Source organism: Capricornis sumatraensis, chromosome 4 (genome assembly GCF_032405125.1).
Source record: "Capricornis sumatraensis isolate serow.1 chromosome 4, serow.2, whole genome shotgun sequence".
Lineage (NCBI taxonomy): Eukaryota > Metazoa > Chordata > Mammalia > Artiodactyla > Bovidae > Capricornis > Capricornis sumatraensis.
The window spans coordinates 118304747-118331348 of NC_091072.1; the positions used below are offsets into that span (position 1 = coordinate 118304747).

Consider the following 26602-nt stretch of genomic DNA (forward strand, 5'->3'; position numbering starts at 1 on the left):
AAACAAAAATAAACAAATGGGATCTAATTAAAATTAAAAGCTTCTGCACAACAAAGGAAACTATAAGCAAGGTGAAAAGACAGCCTTCTGAATGAGAGAAAACAATAGCAGATGAAGCAACTGACAAACAACTAATCTCAAAAATATACAAGCAACTTATGCAGCTCAATTCCAGAAAAATAAACGACCCAATCAAAAAATGGGCCAAAGAACTAAATAGACATTTCTCCAAAGAAGACATACGGATGGCTAACAAACACATGAAAAGATGCTCAACATCACTCATTATCAGAGAAATGCAAATCAAAACCACAATGAGGTACCACTTCACACCAGTCAGAATGGCAGCGATCCAAAAATCTGCAAGCAATAAATGCTGGAGAGGATGTGGAGAAAAGGGAACCCTCTTACACTGTTGGTGGGAATGCAAACTAGTACAGCCACTATGGAAAACAGTGTGGAGATTCCTTAAAAAATTGCAAATAGAGCTGCCTTATGACCCAGCAATCCCACTGCTGGGCATACACACCAAGGAAACCAGAATTGAAAGAGACACATGTACCCCAATGTTCATCACAGCACTGTTAATAATAGCCAGGACATGGAAACAACCTAGATGTCCATCAGCAGATGAATGGATAAGAAAGCTGTGGTACATATACACAATGGAGTATTAGCCATTAAAAAGAATACATTTGAATCAGTTCTAATGAGGTGGATGAAACTGGAGCCGATTATACAGAGTGAAGTAAGCCAGAAAGAAAAACAATACAGTATACTAACACATATATATGGAATTTAGAAAGATGGTAATGATGACCCTGTATGCGAGACAGCAAAAGAGACACAGATGTGTAGAGCGGACTTTTGGACTCTGAGGGAGAGGGCGAGTGTGGGATGATTTGGGAGAATGGCATTGTAACATGTATACTATCATGTAAGAAACGAAGTGCCAACCTATGTTCGATACAGGATACAGGATGCTTGGGGCTGGTGCATGGGAATGATCCAGAGAGATGATATGGGGTGGGAGGTTGGAGGGGGATTCAGGATTGGGAGCTTGTATACACCCGTGATGGATTCATGTCAATGTATGGCAAAACCAATACAGTATTGTAAAGTAAAATAAAGTAAAAATAAAATTTAAAAAAAATAAAAGGAAGAAAATTCTGACACATGCTCTAGCCTGGATGTGCCTTGAAGACATTATGCTCAGTGAAATAAACCAGTCACAAATGACTTACTATATTTTCTGTTTTAATTAGGTAGGCAGTGTAGTCAGATTGATACAGACAGAAAGTAGGATGGTTGCCAGGGGTAGTGGGAGGGGGGAGTGGGGCGTTATGGTCTAATGAAGTTTCAGGTTTTTAGGATGAAAGAATATGGAGATGGATGGTGGTGATGGCTGCACAACATTTGAATGTATTTGATACCACTCACCTGTACATTTGAAAATGGTTAAGTCGTAAATTTTACGTGGTAAAGATTTTGCCACAGGAAATAAACAAGAAAGAAAAAAAATCTCATTACAAGGGACAAATACTATATGTTTCCACTCACATGAGGTCCTGAGAGGAGCAAGTTCACGAAGACCAGGGGTAGAGTGGTACTTGCCAGGGATGGAGGGTAGGGAGGATGAGGTATTAGTATATAATTGGGACAGAGTTTCATTTTTGATGTAAAACATTCTGTGGATGGTGATGCTAGTTGTACAGCTATGTGGATGTCCTTAATACCACTGAATTGAACACTTAAGAAATGGCTAAAATGGTAAGTCTGATAACTTTTAAAATTAATTTAAAAATTGTTAAAAAGCTGAAACTTTGTGGAAAAACATAGCAGCACCTGAACCCTTTCTAGTCTGCAAAACACTTTCATACACATCATTGTGGAAGCTACCACAACCTTGTGATGAAAATAGTTATTATTCCCGTATCACCCAGGAAAACTAAGGTTCAGACTTGCCCTCCAAATGGGGAAATTGGGCTGGTCTTTCTGCCTCTTGTTGGGTCTATTTTCTGGACTATGTCATTTCCTTAGAGGAAAAGAAATCCTTAAACCCTCCAGTAGTCTAAAAATGTAATTTTCTTCCATAAATGATCCCTATTAGCTTGAGATGAGTCATAAACATCAAATACTGCTTGGTCTATGAAGTGAGTCCAGAGACCCTAGTCCCTAGTGGGCATAGGGAGTCTGGCTGGCCCCACAGGGCCTCACTGTGACTGGTGCCAAGTGCTAACTCACTCCTGCAACACTCCACCTCAGGGAGAAAGCTGCCTGAACTCTTCCGTCACAGGGGCTCTGAGCCCCATTCCGCTGTGTGCATGTCTCCCTGTCTTCTGTGAGTGACGAGAGGATTTGCCATCATGCAGCCCTCCTGGGATTCATCTCCTCTACCTTTTTGCTGTGACTTGGTGTCCTTGCTCATGGAAAGAGTGAGTAGCCTGCAGAGTCACTGATAGGATGAGTGAGAGAAGGCAGGGACTGGGCTTGGCGAACATTAGGTGCTCAGTCAACAGGAACAGCTGTTTTCTGGGCTCACCATGTCGGCATCACCTCCTTTCCTCTTTCAAAGCCCCAGCAAGTTGTCTGCTGTTCTCGTCATTCCTGTGCATGGATGAGAAAGCAAACGTAGAGGATTCATTCATTTCCCAAGGTCACAAAGCTGGCCTCACCTCCTTTTCTTTTACCCACTGATCCTTGCCTCCAAAATTCAGCTCTTGAATCAGAGACTTAAAAAAAAACACAACAGTAAGTATAGACTCATAGACAAAACCACACAGTTGCAAAAATACTACAGAGAGGTCCCGTGTGTCTTGCACCCACTTTTCCTACAGCAGTGATAACTTATGTAGCTACAGTCACTATCAGAATACAACTAACTAGACTACAGACCTCCTTGAATTTCACCAATTGCTGCATGCTCTTGTTGTTATGTTTTGGTGCATCTTATCATATGTGCAGATTCCCCATTTAACCAACATGACAACTGACATACAGAGTGTTCTGTCACTAGAAACGTTCTGTGCTGGGCCTTTCAGGTCACCCTTCCTGGGTCTTCCCTAACTCTTGGCAAAACCACTGGTCTGTTTTCCATCCATAGAATTTTGGCATTTTAAGAATATTTTATAAGTGGACTTAGGCAGTGTGTAACACTTTAAGACTGACCTTTTAAAACATTCACTCAACAAAACTGTCCTTGTGACCCACCCAACTGGCTGCGAGTATCAGTAGTTCATTGCTTTTTGTGGATAGGTGATCCTAGACCCATAAGAAAGGATCTTGGAGGCCTCTCCCAACTCATCCACTCTGCCGGGATCCCCTCCAGAGCCCCTGAATGTGCTTCACCTTCAGGAACCAGCTGCTCCAAGCATGACCCCTGTCACTTGTCACTTTGCTTTCTGCAGGAAGAGATTTGGTCATGGCTTCCTCCTCTCTACCCTGTCCTCTCTCCATCTGACCCTCCTGAAAGGTTGTTGCTGAGCCATGAAAGACACTGGGATTCTTGGCCTCCAGAGGAGAGGAATTCAAGCTGAGGCCAGTGGCAAGGCTTGATCACTCAGAGCTTTTGTGTAATAAAGATTAATTAAAGTATAAAAGAGATAGAGAAAGCTTCCAACATAGACATCAGAAGGGGGCAGAAGTAGTACCCTCCTGTTAGTCTTTAGTAGAAAGTTATATACCTACTAGTAGGCTGCTTATTAGAGAAAGGAAATATCTCAAAACTCAGAGACTGGCACCAGACCCCTCACCTACAACATGCATTTTGAGATAACATTGGTACAAGGTGAGTTTTCCTGGACCATAAAACAATTAACATGAATCTTGAAGAAAGGCAGTTTTCCAAGCAAAGACATAGTCTCATTAACATAGCTTAAGAGAACATTTGCATGAGTAAAACATACTGGTTTGTAATGTCATTTCTGAGTCTTAGGCAAAACAGAACTGGAGCCGATTTGAAGAAAGACAGAATCTAGGGTAAATACATAGTTCATTAACATAGTTTAAGAAAAACATTTCCATGAGAAAAATGCACTGGTTAGTTCAAGGTTAGAGAAAAGTTAAGTTCAGGTGGAACCAGGCATCGTCATGGCAATACAGAATTTTAAAAGAAACCTCCTTTTTTTCTTAATTTAATTTAATTTATTTATTTATTTTTAATTGTAAAATCTTTAATTCTTACATGTGTTCCCAAACATGAACCCCCCTCCCACCTCCCTCCCCATAACATCTCAGTGGGTCATCCGCATGCACCAACCCCAAGCATGCTGTATCCTGCGTCAGACATGGACTGGCGATTCAATTCTTACATGATAGTATACATGATAGAATGCCATTCTCCAAAATCATCCCACCCTCTCCCTCTCCCTCTGAGTCCAAAAGTCCGTTATACACAGCTGTGTCTTTTTTCCTGTCTTGCATACAGGGTCGTCATTTCCATCTTTCTAAATTCCATATATATGTGTTAGTATACTGTATTGGTGTTTTTCTTTCTGGCTTACTTCACTCTGTATAATCGGCTCCAGTTTCATCCATCTCATCAGAACTGAGTCAAATGAATTCTTTTTAATGGCTGAGTAATACTCCATTGTGTATATGTACCACAGCTTTCTTATCCATTCATCTGCTGATGGACATCTAGGTTGTTTCCATGTCCTGGCTATTATAAACAGTGCTGTGATGAACATTGGGGTACATGTGTCTCTTTCAATTCTGGTTTCCTCAGTGTGTATGCCCAGCAGCGGGATTGCTGGGTCATACGGTAGTTCTATTTGCAATTTTTTAAGGAATCTCCACACTGTTCTCCATAGTGGCTGTACTAGTTTGCATTCCCACCAACAGTGTAAGAGGGTTCCCTTTTCTCCACATCCTCTCCAGCATTTATTGCTTGCAGATTTTTGGATCGCTGCCATTCTGACTGGTGTGAAGTGGTACCTCATTGTGGTTTTGATTTGCATTTCTCTGATAATGAGTGATGTTGAGCATCTTTTCATGTGTTTGTTAGCCATCCGTATGTCTTCTTTGGAGAAATGTCTATTTAGTTCTTTGGCCCATTTTTTGATTGGGTCGTTTATTTTTCTGGAATTGAGCTGCATAAGTTGCTTGTATATTTTTGAGATTAGTTGTTTGTCAGTTGCTTCATTTGCTATTGTTTTCTCTCATTCAGAAGGCTGTCTTTTCACCTTGCTTATAGTTTCCTTTGTTGTGCAGAAGCTTTTAATTTTAATTAGATCCCATTTGTTTATTTTTGCTTTTATTTCCAGAATTCTGGGAGGTGGATCATAGAGGATCCTGCTGTGATTTATGTCGGAGAGTGTTTTGCCTATGTTCTCCTCTAGGAGTTTTATAGTTTCTGGTCTTACATTTAGATCTTTAATCCATTTTGAGTTTATTTTTGTGTGTGGTGTTAGAAAGTGATCTAGTTTCATTCTTTTACAAGTGGTTGAACAGTTTTCCCAGCACCACTTGTTAAAGAGATTGTCTTTACTCCATTGTATATTCTTGCCTCCTTTGTCAAAGATAAGGTGTCCATATGTGTGTGGATTTATCTCTGGGCTTTCTATTTTGTTCCATTGATCTATATGTCTGTCTTTGTGCCAGTACCATACTGTCTTGATGACTGTGGCTTTGTAGTAGAGCCTGAAGTCAGGCAAGTTGATTCCTCCAGTTCCATTCTTCTTTCTCAAGATTGCTTTGGCAATTCGAGGTTTTTTGTATTTCCATACAAATCTTGAAATTATTTGTTCTAGTTCTGTGAAAAAAATGGCTGGTAGCTTGATAGGGATTGCATTGAATTTGTAAATTGCTTTGGGTAGTATACTCATTTTCACTATATTGATTCTTCCGACCCATGAACATGGTATATTTCTCCATCTATTAGTGTCCTCTTTGATTTCTTTCATCAGTGTTTTATAGTTTTCTATATATAGGTCTTTAGTTTCTTTGGGTAGATATACTCCTAAGTATTTTATTCTTTTCATTGCAATGGTGAATGGAATTGTTTCCTTAATTTCTTTTTCTACTTTCTCATTATTAGTGTATAGGAATGCAAGGGATTTCTGTGTATTGATTTTATGTCCTGCAACTTTACTATATTCATTGATGAGCTCTAGTAATTTTCTGGTGGAGTCTTTAGGGTTTTCCATGTAGAGGATCATGTCATCTGCAAACAGTGAGAGTTTTACTTCTTCTTTTCCAATTTGGATTCCTTTTATTTCTTTTTCTGCTCTGATTGCTGTGGCCAAAACTTCCAGAACTATGTTGAATAGTAGCAGTGAAAGTGGACACCCTTGTCTTGTTCCTGACTTTAGGGGAAATGCTTTCAATTTTTCACCATTGAGGATAATGTTTGCTGTGGGTTTGTCATATATAGCTTTTATTATGTTGAGGTATGTTCCTTCTATTCCTGCTTTCTGGAGAGTTTTTATCATAAATGGATGTTGAATTTTGTCAAAGGCCTTCTCTGCATCTATTGAGATAATCATATGGTTTTTATTTTTCAATTTGTTAATGTGGTGAATTACATTGATTGATTTGCGCATATTGAAGAATCCTTGCATCCCTGGGATAAAGCCCACTTGGTCATGGTGTATGATCTTTTTAATGTGTTGTTGGATTCTGATTGCTAGAATTTTGTTGAGGATTTTTGCAATGTTCATCAGTGATATTGGCCTGTAGTTTTCTTTTTTTGTGACATCTTTGTCAGGTTTTGGTATTAGGGTGATGGTGGCCTCATAGAATGAGTTTGGAAGTTTACCTTCCTCTGCAATTTTATGGAAGAGTTTGAGTAGGATAGGTGTTAGCTCTTCTCGAAATTTTTGGTAGAATTCAGCTGTGAAGCCATCTGGACCTGGGCTTTTGTTAGCTGGAAGATTTCTGATTACAGTTTCAATTTCCGTGCTTGTGATGGGTCTGTTAAGATTTTCTATTTCTTCCTGGTTCAGTTTTGGAAAATTGTACTTTTCTAGGAATTTGTCCATTTCTTCCACGTTGTCCATTTTATTGGCATACAACTGCTGATAGTAGTCTCTTATGATCCTTTGTATTTCTGTGTTGTCTGTTGTGATCTCTCCATTTTCATTTCTAATTTTATTGATTTGATTTTTCTCTCTTTGCTTCTTGATGAGTCTGGCTAGTGGTTTGTCAATTTTATTTATCCTTTCAAAGAACCAGCTTTTGGCCTTGTTGATTTTTGCTATGGTCTCTTTTGTTTCTTTAGCATTTATTTCTGCCCTAATTTTTAAGATTTCTTTCCTTCTACTAACTCTGGGGTTCTCCAGTTCTTCCTTTTCTAGTTGCTTTAGTTGTAGAGTTAGGTTATTTATTTGACTTTTTTCTTGTTTCCTGAGGTATGCCTGTATTGCTATGAACTTTCCTCTTAGCACTGCTTTTATAGTGTCCCACAGGTTTTGGGTTGTTGTGTTTTCATTTTCTTTAGTTTCTATGCATATTTTGATTTCTTTTTTGATTTCTTCTGTGATTTGTTGGTTATTCAGAAGTGTGTTGTTCAACCTCCATATGTTGGCATTTTTAGTAGTTTTTCTCCGGTAATTGAGATCTAATCTTAATGCATTATGGTCAGAAAAGATGCTTGGAATGATTTCGATTTTTTTGAATTTATCAAGTTTAGATTTATGGCCCAGGATGTGATCTATCCTGGAGAAGGTTCCATGAGCACTTGAAAAAAAGGTGAAATTCATTGTTTTGGGGTGAAATGTCCTATAGATATCAATTAGGTCTAATTGATCTAATGTATCATTTAAAGTTTGCGTTTCTTTGTTAATTTTCTGTTTAGTTGATCTGTCCATAGGTGTGAGTGGGGTATTAAAGTCTCCCACTATTATTGTGTTATTGTTGATTTCCCCTTTCATACTTGTTAGCATTTGTCTTACATATTGCGGTGCTCCTATATTGGGTGCATATATATTTATAATTGTTATATCTTCTTCTTGGATTGATCCTTTGATCATTATGTAGTGGCCTTCTTGTCTCTTTTCACAGCCTTTGTTTTAAAGTCTATTTTATCGGATATGAGTATTGCCACTCCTGCTTTCTTTTGGTCTCTATTTGCGTGGTATATCTTTTTCCAGCCCTTCACTTTCAGTCTATATGTGTCCCTTGTTTTGAGGTGGGTCTCTTGTAAGCAGCATATAGAGGGGTCTTGTTTTTGTATCCATTCGGCCAGTCTTTGCCTTTTGGTTGGGGCGTTCAACCCATTTATGTTTAAGGTAATTATTGATAAGTATGATCCAGTTACCATTTACTTTATTGTTTTGGGTTTGGGTTTATACACCCTTTTCATGTTTTCTGTCTAGAGAATATCCTTTAGAATTTGTTGGAGAGCTGGTTTGGTGGTGCTGAATTCTCTCAGCTTTTGCTTGTCTGTAAAGCTTTTGATTTCTCCTTCGTATTTGAATGAGATCCTTGCTGGGTACAGTAATCTGGGCTGTAGGTTATTGTCTTTCATCACTTTAAGTATGTCTTGCCATTCCCTCCTGGCCTGAAGAGTTTCTATTGAAAGATCAGCTGTTATCCTTATGGGAATCCCCTTGTGTGTTATTTGTTGTTTTTCCCTTGCTGCTTTTAATATTTGTTCTTTGTGTTTGATCTTTGTTAATTTGATTAATATGTGTCTTGGGGTGTTTCGCCTTGGGTTTATCCTATTTGGAACTCTCTGTGTTTCTTGGACTTGGGTGATTATTTCCTTCCCCATTTTAGGGAAGTTTTCAACTATTATCTCCTCAAGGATTTTCTCATGATCTTTCTTTCTGTCTTCTTCTTCTGGGACTCCTATAATTCGAATGTTGGAGCATTTCATATTCTCCTGGAGGTCTCTGAGATTGTCCTCGTTTCTTTTAATTCGTTTTTCTTGTTTCCTCTCTGATTCATTTATTTCTACCATTCTATCTTCTATTTCACTAATCCTATCTTCTGCCTCCGTTATTCTACTATTTGTTGCCTCCAGAGTGTTTCTGATCTCATTTATTGCGTTATTCATTATATTTTGACTCTTTTTTATTTCTTCTAGGTCCTTGTTAAACCTTTCTTGCATCTTCTCAATCCTTGTCTCTAGGCTATTTATCTGTGATTCCATTTTGATTTCAAGATTTTGGATCATTTTCACTATCAATATTCAGAATTCCTTCTCAGGTAGATTCCCTACTTCTTCCTCTTTTGTTTGGTTTGGTGGGCAACTCTCCTGTTCCTTTACCTGCTGAGTATTCCTCTGTCTCTTCATCTTGGTTATATTGCTGCGTTTGGGGTGGCCTTTTTATATTCTGGTAATTTGTGTAGTTCCCTTTATTATGGAGCTTCCTCACTGTGGGTGGGGTTCTATCAGTGGCTTGTCAAGGTTTCCTGGTTAGGGAGGCTTGTGTTGGAGTTCTGGTGGGTGGAGCTGGGTTTCTTCTCTCTGGAGTGCAGTGGAGTGACCAGTAATGGGTTATGAGACATCAAAGGTTTTGGAATAATTTTGAGCTGCCTGTATATTGAAGCTCAGGGGAGAGTTCCTGTGTTGCTGGAGAATTTGAGTGGTATGTCTTGTTTTGGAACTTGTTGGCCCTTGGGTGGAGCTTGGTTTCAGTGTAGGTATGAAGGCATTTGATGAGCTCCTATTGCTTAATGTTCCCTGAATTCAAGAGTTCTCTAATGTTTTCAGGCTTTGGATTTAAGCCTCCTGCTTCTGGTTTTCAGTTTTATTTTTACAGTAGCCTCTAGACTTCTCCATCTATACAGCACTGATGATAAAACATCTAGGTTAAAGATGAAAAGTTTCTCCACATTGAGGGACACTCAGAGAGGTTCACTGAGTTACAAGGAGAAGAGAAGATGGAGGGGGTAGTTAGAGGTAACTGGATTGAGATGCGGTGAGATCAAAAGAGGAGAGAGCAAGCTAGCCAGTAGTCAGTTCCTAATGTGCGCTCTATAGTCTGGACCGCTCAGAGGTATTTACGGAGTTATACGGGGAAGAGGAGAGGGAGGAAGTAGACAGAGGTGACCAGGAGGATAAGAGAGAGGAATGAGGAGAGAGACAAATCCTGCCAGTAACCAGTTCCTTAGGTGTTCTCCACCGTCTGGAACACACAGAGATTCACAGAGTTGGATAGAGAAGAGATGGGGGAGAAAAGAGACAGAGGCCACCTGGTGGAGAAAAAAGGAGAATCCAAAGGAGAAGAGAGTGGTAAGCCAGTAATCTCGCTCTCAGGTAAACTTGGGTAGTGAAGTTTGGGTTTTTAAATGTACAAAATTGACAACAAAAACCCTAAGAGCAAAGATTAAAAATCTGTTTTTGAAGACAATGGTCTGCTTTTCTGGTTGCCTGATGTCCTCTGCCAGCCTCCAGAAGTTGTTTTGTGGAGTTTGCTCAGCGTTGAAATGTTCTTTTGAGGAATTTGTGAGGGAGAAAGTGGTCTTCCCGTCCTATTCCTCCGCCATCTTTATGCTCCTCAGAAACCTCCTTTTAAATTTGTACAGAGAAGGGAAAAAATCTGACCCTTGTAGTTTAAAGAACGTCTGACACTTGCAGCCTATTTCCTCCATTTGGAGACCCTTAGCCTTTCTGGGTGTTACCCTCTCACTCCCTGTCCCTTCTCAGGATGTACTTGTCTGAATCTCTTCACCTATCATCTCCACAGCTTTCTAAAATGTAACATTTAAAAAAAATTGAGATATAAGTCCCATAACATACAATCACAATTGAAAAGTAGTTTTTAGTATATTCACTATGTGTATAAATATCACCACTACATAAATCCAGAACCTTTCCATCACCCCAGAAAGCATGCCCATACTTATTACAAGTTAATCCTAGTTCCTCCTGCCACCTTACCTTGGGAAGGCTGAGGGTTGGGAGTTTGTAGGGACTGGTTCTTAATCTTGTTTGATACCATGGCTAGGCTGGGCCAGTCTGGGAACTGAGTCTTGGAAGCCTGAAGAGGTCACTGATTCACAGGCCACAGTGTTGGGATCTCCAGGAGATGGGAGGGCTCAGACGTGGAACCTGGGAGAAGTCAATGTCACAGCCACTGATGATCCAAGCAATGGTCAACTCACAGGGTCTGAACAGACAGACAGAGTTCTGAAAGGATGAGAAGACTCTAAGCCTAGAGGAGGGATGAAGCCTAGGCAAGGTCTTGTATTGGTTGGGATGGGGATGCTGAGCTGCTGTAACAAAGGGCTCACAAAATATATTGGTATTATCAACAAACAATGTAGATTTTTTTCATTTCAGATATGAAAATCCAAGTTGCTAGGTATTTGGGAGGTAGGTGGAATGTAAGTTGACTGTTATTGCTCTGCCATCATTCCCAGGGGGTTGTACATGGAAGCTGGTTCTCATCACACATTCCAGCCCAAAGGAAGGACAAAAGAGGACATGGAGCACAGGAATTTCCCTTCATCGACGTGTCCTAGAAGATCCACACATCATTCCCCTCACCTTTGATTAGTCAGAATTTAGCAGTGAGGTTACATGGAGCTACAGGAGAGTCTGGGCTGCCACGAACCCACCTAAAATTCAGTGTCTTCTGTATAAAAAATAAGGACACTAAAAATGGTTAAAGTGGCCAATTTTATGTTATGTATATTTTACTACATTAAGAAAAAGTTTTAAGCTTTTTTATTTTTTTAAAAAGGAGGGAAGGATGAAAATTTGGGGACAATTATTAGACTCTTTTACAACCACCAATGCAGAAAAAGCATGGCATTTTTGTGGGGAAAAAACTACAAGATATTACCTGGTCACTGTTCAAAAATTATTCAAAAAGCACAGAATAAGTGTCACCTTTTTTGCTGATCTCTCTAGATTAATCTCTATTCAATATTTTAAAAACCTTCTGGGAAACAAAATTTTTTTATTTGCCCAGCAGTCAGATAGTAAAGCTCAGTGGCCTGCCGCCACCTCGTCCTCTGTCTCTAAATGCCCATTGTCACCATATACAGGGGAGACGCTGTGACGCAGCGTCAGATGTGACCTCTCTCAATCTCTTACAGTTCTTTAATCTCAGTGGAGCCCCTCTGAGCACCTCACCATCGCCCCAAGGGGACCACAGCCAGAAAATGATCATAGACATTTCTGGGTTTTGTATTCACAACCACAATTTGAAAGTAAGATTTGGAATTACTTGGAAGAATAAACATCAGGGCAGAATTAAGAATGAGGAGGTGTCTAATGCCAGCAGTCAGAGACCAGTGGGAAAGTCGACAGCTCAGTGGAGGCAAGTGAAGAGGTGAGCACTTGCTGGGACCAGGGTGGATGGTCCACCTCAGGGGCCAGCAGTGAGGAGGGATGAGCAGGGGGAACAAGAGAGGCTGGACGGGGAGGGGTATTAGCATGCCTTAGGCTCCAAAGACACATGTGGATGGCCGGAGAGGGAGCAAGATCCCCTCTCTTCCAAAAGGGAGTCTGTGATCAGTGGCCCTTGGCTTTCATGCTCATGTGTGGTGGGCGGTCAGGCAGCCCTGGGGACTGCTCCCTCCCCCTTGGTGGGCAGACATGGGCACCCTCCAGCACTGCTCCTGCGCAAGGTGAACAGTCAATCCACAGGACCTTAAGGGGGGGAGAACTGATATTTGTGGGTCCTGTAGTGGGTTAGTTGGTGGCCCCCCGAAAAGTATGTCCATGACTTAATCTCTGCAACTGTGTATGGGGCCTTATGTCGAAAAGGGTCTTTGAAAATCCTTTAAGTGAAACATCTTGTAATGAGATCATTGCAGCTTATCTGGGTGGACCCTAAATCAACTAGCATCCCCGTAAGATACACACAGAGACAACAGAGAGTAGGGGGAGAAGGCAATGAAAAGACAGAGGCAGGATGCAGGGGTGCAACCACAAGTCAGGGAATGCTGCAGCCACCACCAGCTGGGAGGGGCAGGGAAGGCCCCCCCAGAACTTCTACTGGAGTGGGCCCTGCTGACAGGAGGCAGCACCCCAGACTCCAGCACTGCCTCCCCCCACCTCTCCCATCACCTCCTGCTGCTCCCTCCCGAGGGCCTGAATGTGCACCTGCTTGGAGGCTGGACGGGTCAGCTGCTGGAAGCCTGGCAAGCGTTCTGTCTAGAAGCTTGCAGCTCTCTTGAGCAACCGTGAGATGTTAGTGGTGACCCCAGAAAGGAGAGGGGCCTTATGTGGAAAAGGGTCTTTGAAAATCCTTTAAGTGAAACATCTTGTAATGAGATAATTGCAGCTTATCTGGGTGTGTGTTTTGAGGGTATGCAGTCTGTTGGGCAATTTGTAGGAGGCAGAGGGGATGGAGGAGGTCAGACCCTTTCCTCCTGTGTGTTGGCCACCTTGAGGCTGCCCCGGGTGCTGTGCTGAGGCTGATGGGGAAAGGGTTCTTTCTGAGATACAAGGAATCCAGGTTTATCACTACTCTGTCTCTCAGGGCCTGTTCAGTGCCAGGCTCTGAGGGGACACTGGGACCTGAGAGGGGAAGGACAGGTGACCAAGTGGGGAGACCCAGGGCTTTGTCTTCCTGTGCTCTCTGAGCCCTCAGTCCAGGACTGTGGGCGATGAGTGGTCCTGTGCAGGGGAGGCTGGCCCGGATGGAGGAAGTAAGAAGGGCTTACTGCACTGTCTGTGTTATGATCTTGGTTTTGCAATATTAAGATTAAAAAAAAAGCCAAACTGTAGGCATGTCAATATAACAGGAGGGGCATGACCTTAGATCTTTGTGTTTAGGCAGGCAGAGACCAAACCTAGAAACTTTGGGATTTTAAAATTCGCATTCCTAGGACTTTCCTGGAAGTCCCATGGTTAAGACTATACTTCCACTGAGGGTATTGTGGGTTTCATCCCTGGTCAGGGAAATGAGATCCCACACACTAGGAGGCCCAGCTGAAACAAAAAATCAAGAAAAAAATAAAAAAAAGAATAAAATGTACAATTTGATCCGTTAAAAAAAATATAATAAAATCACATTCCCCACCTATATACCCATGTCTTAAGGTCTGGACTGGGCCTCCGCTCTGCCCACAGAGAGCTATGTGACCCTGGGCAAGTCACCTCCCGGGGAATTGCTTGTTCTGATTTCTTGTTTTTAAAAGCTGATTTCAGTCTTCCCGTGTGGGTTTGTAGCCTCCTCAACACACATAGGAGTTTGTAGCTCCTATGTGTGTTGAGGATGTTCACCCATATCTACTGTAAATATTGCAAACACTGTCTCCAGGTCTCTTGTATTCTGATCTGGTTTATGGTGTCCTTTGCAATTTTCAATTTTTAAGAGGTTCAGTGGTTTCTGGGATTTGTGTCCTGGTGGGAAAAGTTTCCTCAACTCAGCAGTATTTTTCCAGTATGTTTTCCTTTTGTCCAGTAGGTTTGTAGTTGGCTTTTTTTTTTCCTTTCAGGTTTACATTTAGGTCACTTCGGGATTCAGGATTGATTATAATTTTTTTGTTTCTTCTTCCTAATTTTCTTCTACATCCTGCCTTCCCCCTCCCTCCTTTGCTTCTCCTCTCTTGCTCTCCCTCCCTCCCTGCCTGTCTCTTTCTTCTCCTTAAAGCAGGGCATGTTTAACAGGCACCTACTGCAGTCGGAAAGGAGCACACTCTTCTTTAGTGAGGCTTCGCATCTGGCCATACAGTTGGCTGGGGAAAAGTTTCTCCAGGCTCCTCTCTTCTCCCTACCAACAGCCTTTCCAGGAAGCGATCAGTCAGAGGCTAACAGAGGAGGACACTCCAGACAGTAATCCAGCAGCAGAAGCACTGTCCAGCATCCACAGGCAGCTGAGGCCCCAACAAGGGTCAGGACCAGGACAAGAATGGGAGGGAAGGACGGAAGGATGAGGTCAAGGGTGCAGCCACATTTACAAGTGTTTGGCAGGATCCAAGTGCAGTCTCTTCTGCTGATACCCTCCTCCTCTCTCTGCCTTGGCACTCGGTCCTCGTGTTTCATGATTTCAGTTGGCTACCTGGCTCCTGGGCTTATAAAGCTTCCAGGCAGAGAAGGAGGCAGGGGACCAGCCAACTCTCCCCTCCCACGTGCTTCAGGGCCTGCCTGTATGAATTCTCTTCCACCCACATGTCAGTGCCTCCAGTCTCTGCCACCAGACACTTTTCCTAGCGAACAAGCCGAGGGTTAGGTTACTCTTCCTGAGGGAGAACCCTGGGCATCGCAGAGGAAGATGTAGAAAGGAAGATTCTAGGATGGGGCTCAGGTGAGGCGATTTGTGGGAGGCTGTAAGGAAACAGGGCCACTCTAGGCTGAGTGCTGCAGAGAATGGCTGCAGTGGGGGCGCGGCGGGAGTCAAGGAGAGTTTCAGTAACTCCGTGTATGGAGACCAGAGTGAGGGTAAACGTGTGATTGGTAAAGAAGGAGCTGTGTTGCTTTTCAGCCAAGGGAGGAGGTGTGGTGTTGGTGGGGGCACAGTGATGGGTCTCTGCTGTCTCCTTTGCTCCTGCTCTCAGGGTGACCCTGTGTGAGGCTGGAGTTCTTTGAGAGCCTTTACATTCAACAGGAGAAGAGCAGCACCCTGCTGTGACGACAAGCCAGTCTTGGGGTGTCAGGTATTTTTCTTGTTTTATTTCTCAAAACTTTATAAATGCTCACGTGAATAAACAGAAGGGAAAATAGCCATAGAATGCAAGACTCCTCTTCTTATTAAATTCAATTAAGAATTAAATACTTCCCATTATACTAATTCTTATTTGCAACTACTATTTTATATCTAACTTTGGTGGTGTATATATATAACTTTTATTTTGTATTGAGTACCGTTGATTAACAGTATTGTTGGCTTCAGGTGTACAGTGATTCAGTTATACACATATACGTATCTATTCTTTTTCAAATTCTACTCCCGTTTAGGTTACTAGAGAACACTGAGCAGAGTTGTGTGTGCTGTGCAGTAGGTCCCTGATGGCTATTCTACATTTAGCAGTGTGTACATGTGAATCCTTTTTGGATATATTTTTTCTAAAGCATTCTAATTTTAATATTATTATGGACTAATGTCTTTTAACAGATTCAGCCTGGTCCAATTAATAATATTTATTTTCCATTATGATTCTGTGTGGGTGCGCCTAGTAATCACTGCTCTGAGCATCTTCAAGAGCATCCTTGCCTTTGCAGGAACAGAGATGCCAGCCTGTGGAATTCACCTCCCCTTGCAAGGGGTCTTCCTTCCTCTGAGTGGACGGAAGCCCATGGGTGCACATGTGGGTGGGCAAGATGCTGCTGGACAGTGTGTCTCTTTAAGGTCACAGTTCACTCTGATTATTCCAGTCTCTGTGTGTTATCACCCTATGTTTGTCGAGAACTTGGTTTCATCAACATGAACATGTCTCCTAGACTGACAGTTGTCGCAGCAGCAGTTAGCCTTCTTATTTGCACTTCATCTGGTTGCTCCCACCATTTTAAGGCAGTGGCACCAGACACTACCCCATTCTTGTGGATTACTAACTACTATAAAGTTACTTCTGCTGTCTTAAAGTTTAAAAAATCCAAGTGTTAAATGCATAGTGTCAAAATAAATCAATTTCTACAGAGAATTCTGCTCATTTCTTCCCAAGGAAAAGCTTCTTTCTTTAGATAATTAATGTCTTTAGATGATATTCTTACCTTGGGGGACAGAATAATGTGAGAGTGTTTGCTCCGGAGATAGGAGCCTGGACTCGAATTCTGGCTGTGGCACTAGCTGGGCACTTTGAGCACATTATTTAACTTCTCTGAGCTTCAGTTTCCTTTCTTAAAGGGTCATTGTGAGAACTAAAAGTAGGTGAAAGCCTACCAAGCACTTGGAATGTTGCTTGGTGCAAAAAGGGGAGTCATCAACCACAATAGCTAATAAGTGCTAGGTATTGCATTTTTCTTTCCCTTGATTTAAAATTTTTGATATTTAATTACTTACTAGGAAAGAATTTCAGTTATGTTAATCCATTTTCTCATACCTTTCCCCATCTTCTCATAATGTCATTATATTACTAAATTTATATCCTATATTAGAAATCTTTATAGTTATAAGCACTTTATTTAAACTTTTATTTCTGGGGTCCTCAGGTACAGCCAATGTTTCCTGACTCCCCTCTGGTGGAAGAACTTTGAAAATGGAAAATTTTGGAAAACTCAAACCCACGTCTCAATAAGATTAGAAAGATATTTTATTCATAAAGTGAGAACAAGATGCATGGAAAAGGGAGATAAATAATGAAAACAAACAAGAAAAGGAAATATTAATCCTTTCCTTCCTTCAGGGCTTCATCTCCCAACTTCTAGCAGTGTACTTTAATTTTCATATTGATCGACAACAAATCCATTAGTTCTCATGTTTAAATGCTCTGTTTTGGGAATATTCTGGCAGTCCAATGGTTAAGACTCCACTTTTACTGCCATAGACCAGGGTTTGATATCTGGTCATGCAGTCATCCAAATATATATATGCTGCTGCTGCTGCTAAGTCGCTTCAGTCGTGTCCGACTCTGTGTGACCCCATAGACGGCAGCCTACTAGGCTCCTCTGTCCATGGGATATTCCAGGCAAGAGTACTGGAGTGGGTTGCCATTGCCTTCTCCGAAATATATGTGTGTGTGTATGTGTGTGTGTATGTGTGTGTGTGTGTGTGTGTGTGTGGGTGTGTGTGTAAATGCTCAGTTTTGTTTAAAAAGTTAAAAATCAAACAAGGGTGTTAACATTTTTTATCTCCAATATTTCCTCCATTTCTTTCAAACTATTCCTCATATGATATCATGTCCCCTGTTCCCACAGATTCTGGACTTCTATCCCGTTCTGGACTGGTTTCTCTCTAGGTCTGCTTCATGCCCAGCTAAGGTCCTTGGATTCCCTTCTCTCTGGTTGATGTTCCTGATTCCTGGATCCACATATTTCAAGGTTATGTCTTATCTCACTCCATAAAAACACACACACCTTTTTTTCCCCTGCAGCTCATTCCCAAATAACTTTCTCAGAAACAACTATGATGGTAACCTTTCTATTCCCCATTTAGCTCCATTTCTTCGGTCATTTGTTTGTTCAATTTTCTGCAAGCTTTCTTTGATTTTCTTTTCCATCCTATCTTTACAGTCATTTTGTAAACAGTTTATTAATTTCCAAGATCTATTTTTGTTTGTTTCATTATTTATTTCCCTTTCCCAGGCATCTTGTTCCCATTTTATGAATAAAATATCTTTCTAATCTTCTTGAGACATGGGTTTGAGTTTTCAAATTTTTTCAATTTTCAAAGGTCTCTGTTTTGTGCTTCTCTGGTGGTCCAGTGGCTAAGACTCCATGCTCCCAATGCAGGTGGCCCAGGTTCCATCCCTTGTTAGGGAACTAGATTCCACAAGCTCAACAAAGAGTTCATATGCCACAGCTAAAATATCCCACTGCCACAACTAAGATCCAGCTTGGCCAAATAAATACATAAATAATTTTTAAAAATTATCTGTTTCTTCTGACGTCATTTTTATGGTTTTTTTCCAGGTTGTCATATTTCTCATATGTCTGATCCTGGATTGCCCATTCAAATTAAGATGGAGAAGGGTTGACGGGAGCATTTTTGTAAAGTGATTGGATGAGGACCTGTGATTTCCATAAAACAGAAGTTTTTTTCTGGTGTCTTTCCATTCTGATTTCCCCACTTTGTTGCAGACGTCAGGCTGCTGTGAATATGGGGTGCACCATGGGATTGGTGAGCTTGTCCCCTGACCTCCCCTCTGGCTCCCTCTCATCTTGGTCCCTCTCTGGGGCTCTGCCCAGCAGACCATTTTTCTCGCCTCTACTCACTCTTGCTGTTTCTCTCCCTCTACTCTTTTCTATTCAGCTATCACTTCTCCATTCACTCAGTCCTCAAATACGTGTTGAAGACTCTAGGCTCCTATTGCCACCATTCAGGCTGTTTTTTTTTCTCTTAAATTAGCCACAGAGTGAGGCAGAGTATGGGTTCTTGAGCCCAAGAGTGGGTTGGAACCCAGTCTGTGTTGAACAAGGTTTCTGACCTTGGGCAAATCACAAAGCATCTATGGTTCAGCTTCCTTAGTATAAACAGGGATACATGGGTACAGACTTCCAGCTTATTAACATCATAAATATGCTTTATAATGTGTGAACTCTTAGAGCAAATACCAGTGCAGAACAAAGTCAGAAACACAAACCACTCTCATCAATAGCTGTTATTGTAACTATAAGGACCTTTACTATCATTTCAGCCAGGTTTCAGTAGGGGTAGTTAATAAACGCTTCTTAAAATTCTTAAAATAGCACATAAACATAAGCAACATTTGCTTTCTTTCGTTATCTCCCAGCACAAGATAGTCACAACCAGAATCAAAAGAGAGTCTATCAATATGAAGATCTGCTACTGAAACAGCTGAGAACTGGCAAGACTGAAAGGCTGGACACACCACATATCATGAGTGTGAATGTAAATTGGTGTGGTTTCTTTCCAAAGCAGTACGGCTCTAAGTAGAAAAGAATTTTAGATGTTGATCCACTCAGACACAGTTATTCTACTTCTGAAATAAGGGAGCAGTCAAATGCATGCAAAGTTTTCCACAAGAAGGGTGTTCTTTGTATTATGTTTACATAAACAATTAGAAAGAGCCCCAAATTAAACAGTCAGGGGAGGACAGCAGAGAGGACAGAGCACCATTCAGGTCCTCAGCCACCCAGGGCGGGGCTGAGGGATGGGGTGGGGCCAGCGGGACTCCAGGTCCTTGTGGGATAAGGACTCTTGCAGAAACAAGGAGGACATGGGCTGTGGGAGCTGAAGCCCCAGGAACTTTATCAAGGCCGAGACTTGAGCACAGGGAGCAAGACATCCTTTTAGAATGAATGAGAAGAGTTCTTTACTGACAAACATATGTCCACAAGTTATATTTTTGTATATTAAAGGGCACAGAGCAGAGTCATCACAAACCTGGGATTCGGATCAGAAAGACTTGGGTTGAAGTCCAGGCTCTGGAATCAGTGTGAAAACTTGGGCTGACCCAAGTTTAGGTGAGTTTCAAGACTCTGCACATCATAGATGCTAGATCAATATCTCCTATTACCAGTCAGTGACACAAGTGTTCCCAGTCTCAATTTCCAGAGTATTCCTTCCTGTTTGTTTTTCTTTCTCTGGTTTTATTGCTCCTATAACTTTGCAGATGACTGTCTCCTGTCTAATTACCTTCTCCTTGTGCCCCAACAGGAGATCAGGACTCTGATTCGGCCTGGAGGGAACTGGTGGGATGATGAGTAACTTTCCTTGACTAGTGGCCAGCAGAGCCCAGGAGACAGAGAACCACACTGGGTTAAGTCCCTGGTGGCACTGGTGGCCGTCCCAGGGGAATCTGCCAGAGACCTCGCCCCTCACTGCGCCCTGCAGTCACTGCTCACTGGTGATCAAGCCAACTGTCTGCCTTTTCTTCCCCAAGGGTGAAGCCACACCTCCTTCCAGCCTGACGCAGACAAGGAGCTGAAGGGACACTTCTGAGACCCCCTGCTGCCACCATGAGCTCAGAAGACCTGGGGACTACTCTGGTAGTCAGCAGTCTCTTATCTGGCTGGTTCCTACTTGTGACCCAGAACTGAGGTGGTGCCAACTGCCTGAATTAACCTAGAGAAGTATCAAGAACCAAGAAGGGACTGGATAAGCATCCTCGGGGCCCCAGAAGAGTCAGGGGATTCCCCCACCCAGGGATCCATCCAGGACCTTCCAGGACCTCTACTCAGGGAGCCAAGTCTAAGGTATTCACTTTCTCGCCCTGTTGTCCTATAAGTGACTCAGAAGTGAAGCCAGGACAGCCATTGGGAGGGGGACCCAGGGCCAGGCGGGGCATGGAAAGGAAGTTCCCCAGCATCCCTGGAGCTTCTCCTGTCCTCTCCCTTTGTCCAAGCTTCCTCCTGCTCCCAGATCCTGGAGTGTAACCACAGAGGCCGTTTCCTCCAGTTTCTCTGCCTCCAGCCCAACTGCCCTGCAGGCGTCAGCAGACTCTGAACTGAACCCCAGGCTGGCTTTTGTCACCTGTCACCTATGTGATGTGGAGTGCCTTACGTGACCTCACCTGTAAAATTGGAAAAGTATTTCCCTATGTGGTGATGAGGATCAAATATAGTGTGTGTCCATGGCCTGGGCCACACAGTAGGTCCTGCCAAGTGTGGTGCTATCCCCTCTACCTGGAATGTATTCATTTAGGTGGAAACCTCTCCCCTCCTCCTGAATCCCCCCTTTCCTGTTCTGTGTTTAGACACCTGCCAAGTGCTCTCATATATAAGCACCTGCTTATCAGGTGTGATACCTCAGGCAGGTACTGACTCTATTGATCTCAAAGGCTTGCCTGCAGACACCCAAGTGCTCAGTTGTCCCCCCATCCACCCCCACCCCAATCAATCAATACACAGATTTAGTGTTTTGTATTCCCTCCACGTGAGCCCTGTATTCCTTTCTCCCTTAGTGACACAGGAAAAAGAGAAACATTAAAAGTCTTCATGCTGCAGGACAGAGAGAGGAAGAGAGGTTTGGTTTTTCTTCTAATAAGGACACTGATCTTATTGGATTAAGGCCATACACTTATGGATGGTGTCATATCATTATAATTACCACCTTAAAGTTCCTATCTTCATATAGTCATTGCAAGGGTGGAGGAGCATTCAGGGCTTCATCTTATGAATTTGGGAGGACGAACAGTCCACCCAAAGCTCCAGGTGAATCCATCATCAGTACCTAAGATGACTACTGCTCAGGAGGATGAACTTTAACCACTTTAAACTCAGTACCATTTACCTTCCATCATAATTTCTTCTGACCTTTTAATTTTTCTGTCTAGAAGGCAAAAGCTTTTTTAAGGATGTCATTGAACATTTCTGGAAAGAGTGAGCAAGGAAGAACTGCATTTCCTACTCACTAAAGAGAAACCCTGAGAGAGTTTTGTGGCTGAGGCTTCTTTGTCCAGGTAACCCACACATGTGTGCCAAGAACTTCACCTAAGTCAGCCAGATCCCCCAAAGAAGATGTCACCCAGGCTAGCTTCCTCCTGGCAGGCACATCTCCTCCAGGGAGCATCCTATGAATGGGGTTGAGGATGTTCCAGCTCAAGAATGCATGAGGAATATTTCCTCCACGTCATTTGCTGGCAGTATATAACCTCAGGTTGAGAAGAGATGGAAACCTGCGAGAAGAGCAGGTTATGTGACCTGGGCAAGTTACTGAACTACTTGCTGCTTTAGTTTCTTTATCTGTTCAGTTTTATTGTGAGGACACTGAGATCATGCATGCAAAGTGTTTCATATGATAGCCGGTATAGAGTAGATATTCAACTAATGTTAAAATTTAAAAGCTTGTTGGAAAGACACAGGGGTCAAGAGCCTTCTTCCTGGAGATGAGAACCAAGAAGGATATCCTTTGGGACAAGTCAGGAAATCCTAACACCAGCATCACTTTGTGTTCCTGGGGATTCTGACTAGAGTGCTTTCATTCCCCATCTTAGGAACTGTACCAACCCTGCAGGATCCTGCTGGCCCATATGGCAGAGAGGCTGCAGAGGAACTGGGTGGAGCTGGTGGGATCCTGGCTCTAGCCCTGCCCAGCTCTGGGGCTCTGGACTTATGTCTTGGAGCCCCAGATCTGTCCTGTGTTCAATGGGAACAGCAATTCAATTTGATGGATTGTGGTTATGGCCTCAGAGTGAACTGAAGGGTCGGAGGTGGGGAACCAAGTGCAAAGATCTCATCCAAAGGCCCAGGGAGGCCTGGACCAGGGTCAGACCCAGGGGTAACGGTGGAGCAGAGGGTCCAGGTTGGAGGACGAGTAGGCAGGCTTGGGCAGCAGGACCAGGACTGGAGTGAGGAGACTGGGCCCCGAAGACACAGACCTGAAGGGACTGTGACCCTAGCAGAGGTCCCCTGAGTGGGAGGGGGGACATTTCTTCCCTCCCTGATGGGCTCCCCTCATGCTGGACTAGAGGGCCCTGGGTGACCATGTCCTCCACACCCTGCCTGGGACCTGGGTTCTCACTCCATCTGGGACCCTATTCTAGTCTACGTGGAGTCCCCCTGACAGTGGGAAGGCCGTATGGCTCAGTGAGCCCTCCAGGGTCACAGTGAGTGGCTGCAGTTGTGTGTCATTTGAGGGATTCTGAGGAGCCTCACGCATCCCCACCCAAGATGAAAACACTTCCTCCACCCGTTGTGCAAGTGGCGGTCTCTTCAGACTCAGCCATTCAGATGGATGTTTCCTCAAGTCTCTTGAATCTTTAGAGGATCCACAAAGTTGCACACAGCCTTGGGGTGCAGACTGGTGAAGCTGTCACAGGTAAAGTGTGAGTTAGGCTGGTGATACCCGAGATGTCAGGGTGCTGAGTCAGGAGCAGGGAGGTGGGCTGGAGCATCCAAGAGGAACCAGGGCTCCCAGTACAGCTCCTGCTTCCCTGTCAACTGGGCCAGTGATGGACCTAGTGATCTTCCTCTGGGAAGGTCAAGGAAATCAGGCTTGGGGGAGAGCAGATGCCAGGCAAAATGATCACTAGGGGTCCTTTTAGCTCTGAGTTTTGATATTTTTAAACATTCCAAGTACAGAGAGTTGGCCAATCTGAAAACTCTGGGGGCACAATTCCCAGGACTGTCCTTACATTTGACACCAATGGCAAATTTGGGAGATTCCCACAACTTACCTCAAGTTTAAGAACTCCCTCAAGGGATGCACAGACTCACTGAAAGCTGTCATGATCCCAGTTACAGTTTATTACATGGAGGGATGCAGTTTCCCATCAGCCACGGGGCAGAGTTTGGGCAGGTTTCACACACGAAGCTTCCATTGTCCTCAGGACATGCTAATGTCCTGGATTCAGTGTGCAGCAGGGCACACAGAACACTGCTCTCCAAGGACACTCACCCTGTTTAAAAATTATCCTGACCTGTGGTCTCCAGCCCCTCCTGGAGGTCAGCCTAATGCCCTAGAGTCCAGCTTCTCCAGAGGTCGCAGAACTGATACCACGTGACCCAGAGGCTACTCATCACCTTGTCAGACTGTCCAATGGCCCAGGCAACAAGGATACTTGTATCAGCCAGAATATTCTAGGGCCTTAGGAACAACTTCCCAGTAGTCAAGGGCAAAAAAATGCTGACTCCTCACTACGCTCTCAGGCCCCTGAGTGACAGTTTTTCTGCTCTAATCCCACTTGCCTTTGTTTTATCTGTGGAGTTCCCACTCTACACACACTTTAGAACTGATGGTGTTGATCTGCCTATGAGATGTCTTTATCAAATACTTCTCTTAAGAGTATCCTAAGGTGACTTTTGCTGCTTTATTCCAGGATTGAATATGTACATGGAGCATCTACAATGCCCAAATATGTGTTTAATGTTGAAAAAATGTTTGCATTTGTAAAATTCTTTCCTGGTGATTTATAATAAAATCTGCAGCTTATGCAGAATAATTCTTGCTGAACCTATTTTACAGACTAACAGTCTTTCTTAATACTTGACATTCACTGTTACAGGGAAGAGGCAGATACGCTACGTAAATATCTGAACAAGCTGCACAGAAACTTGGCCGTGGGGGACTAAGACAGGCTCCAACGAGGCCAGTTGGACAGACAGAGGTTTTTGGAGATGTTTCCTCAGGTGAAACAGAAACTTGAGAAAGGCATAAAAAAGCTCCGGGCACTGGCAGACAAGGTTGACAGAGTGCAGAGGGACTGCACCGTCTCCAAGGTGGCAGCCACCTCTGCTGGCTCTCTGTCTTGCTTCCTGAGCATCCTTGGCCTGGCTCTGGCACCCATGTCAGCGGGGGCCAGTCTGACACTGTGTTGGTGGGGCAGGGCTGGGAGAAGTGGCTGCTGTGACTGGTGTGTCCACCATCATGTTGGAAAGTAAAAGCAGGTCATCAGCAGAAACTGAAGCCAGTCGCCTTGTGTCAACTGGCATCAATGAAAAGGAGGTGACTTTGGGGCTTCTACATAAGATCACACCCCAGATTGTTTCCTCTACAAAGAAGCTCTACCAAGCTATGAAAGGCCTTGGGAAGAATGTCCAAAACATCAAGCTGGCCAAAGCTGACCCTCAGTTAGCAGCCAGTTCTCAGTGCTTCATGACCACTACTCAAGTCTCAGTCCAAATTGGCAGTCAGGAAAGCTTTTGGAAGCATAGCTCTTGCGATGTCCAGAGGAGCCCAGATGGTGCGTGCAGTCACTGTAGATGTCTTCCATTTGACGGGTGTGTCCTTCCTGGTAAAAGAGGCAAAGCACTTGCACGAGGGGCCAAAGACAGAGTCAGTTAAAAGGCTGAGGCAGCAGGCGCAGGTCCTGGAGAAGAATTTGGAAGAATTCACCCGCACCTATGAGAGCCTGCGATAGGGCCTGACACCCCCACCCCAGAACAGTACAGGGACCAGGCACACATGTGAGGTTAAGGTTGAGAGCACCTTGTTAGAAGGAAAAGGAGGGGAGACTACACTGATGGAGCTGGGTATTAGGAATCTGGCATGACTGCAGGTGAACACAGCAGGGGAGGAATGCATACAGGTGGAAGACAGGAGAGAGAAGGAAGGAGCCTGGAGCCTGGACTAAGGGAGGAGAGTGACCGGAGGGGAGATCCACTTATTTTGGACTAAAGAACGCACTGGGGGCAGAACAGAGAGGCAGGGGAACAAGCAACGAGAGGCCAAGAATATAAAAGCGTTTAAACGGGAGAAAATCAAAGGGTTACGATTACTGAGGTCCAGGAGAAGCATCTGAGGCTCCTCCATCGCCCTCCCCAGGGTTTGCTGTCCCAGCAAGAAGAGTCTCCCCTTGGAGGTGGTCTCTAGCCCTCCTTCTCCAGCATCAGCTCACCTTCGATCCCAGCAGGTTTATCTTAATTAGGCAGTGTCTTTGTTCTTTCTCTTTTTTTCTAATTGAAGTACAGTTGATTTACAATATTCCTTTACTTTCACATGTACAGTAAAGTGATTCCGTTTGACATGTACCTGTATGTGTATACATGTGGGCTTCGCAGGTGGCTTAGTAGTGAAGAATCTGCATACCAATGCAGGAGAGGTGGGTTTGATCCCTGAGGAGAAACACCAATAACCTGAACTATGCAGATGACACCACCCTAATGGCAGAAATTGAAGAGGAACTAAAGAGCCTCTTGATGAGGTGAAAAAGAAGAGTGAAAAAGCTGGCTTAAAACTCAACATTCAAGACACTAAGATCATGGCATCTGGTCCCATCACTTCATAGCAAATAGATGGGGGGAAAAGTAGAAATAGAGACAGACTTTATTTTCTTGGGCTCCACAGTCACTGCATATGGTGACTGCAGCCATGAAATTAAAAGAAGCTTGCTCCTTGGAAGAAAAGCTATGACAAACTTAGACAGCATATTAAAGAGCAGAGACATCACTTGGCCGACAATGGTCTGTATAGTCAAAACCATGGCTTTTCCACTAGTCACATGCGGATGTGAGTTTAACCATAATGAAGGCTGAGTGCCAAAGAATTGATGCTTTTAACTGTGGTGCTGAAGAAGACTCTTGAAAATCCCTTGGACAGCAAGGAGATCAAACCTGTTAATCCTAAAGGAAATCAACCCTGAATATTCATTGGAAGGACTGATAGTGAAGCTAATGTTCCAATACTTTGGCCACTTGATGGGCCAACACGTTGGGAAAGACCCTAACACTGGGAAAGGGAGGAGGAGAAGGGTGCAGCAG

The 26602-nt window shown here is 43.4% G+C and overlaps 1 pseudogene; it reads left to right on the forward strand.

Moving 5' to 3' along the window:
- The first annotated feature begins 3759 nt into the window (after positions 1-3759).
- On the forward strand, positions 3760-25263 carry LOC138078715 (apolipoprotein L3-like; annotated as a pseudogene).
- Positions 25264-26602: the final 1339 nt, after the last annotated feature.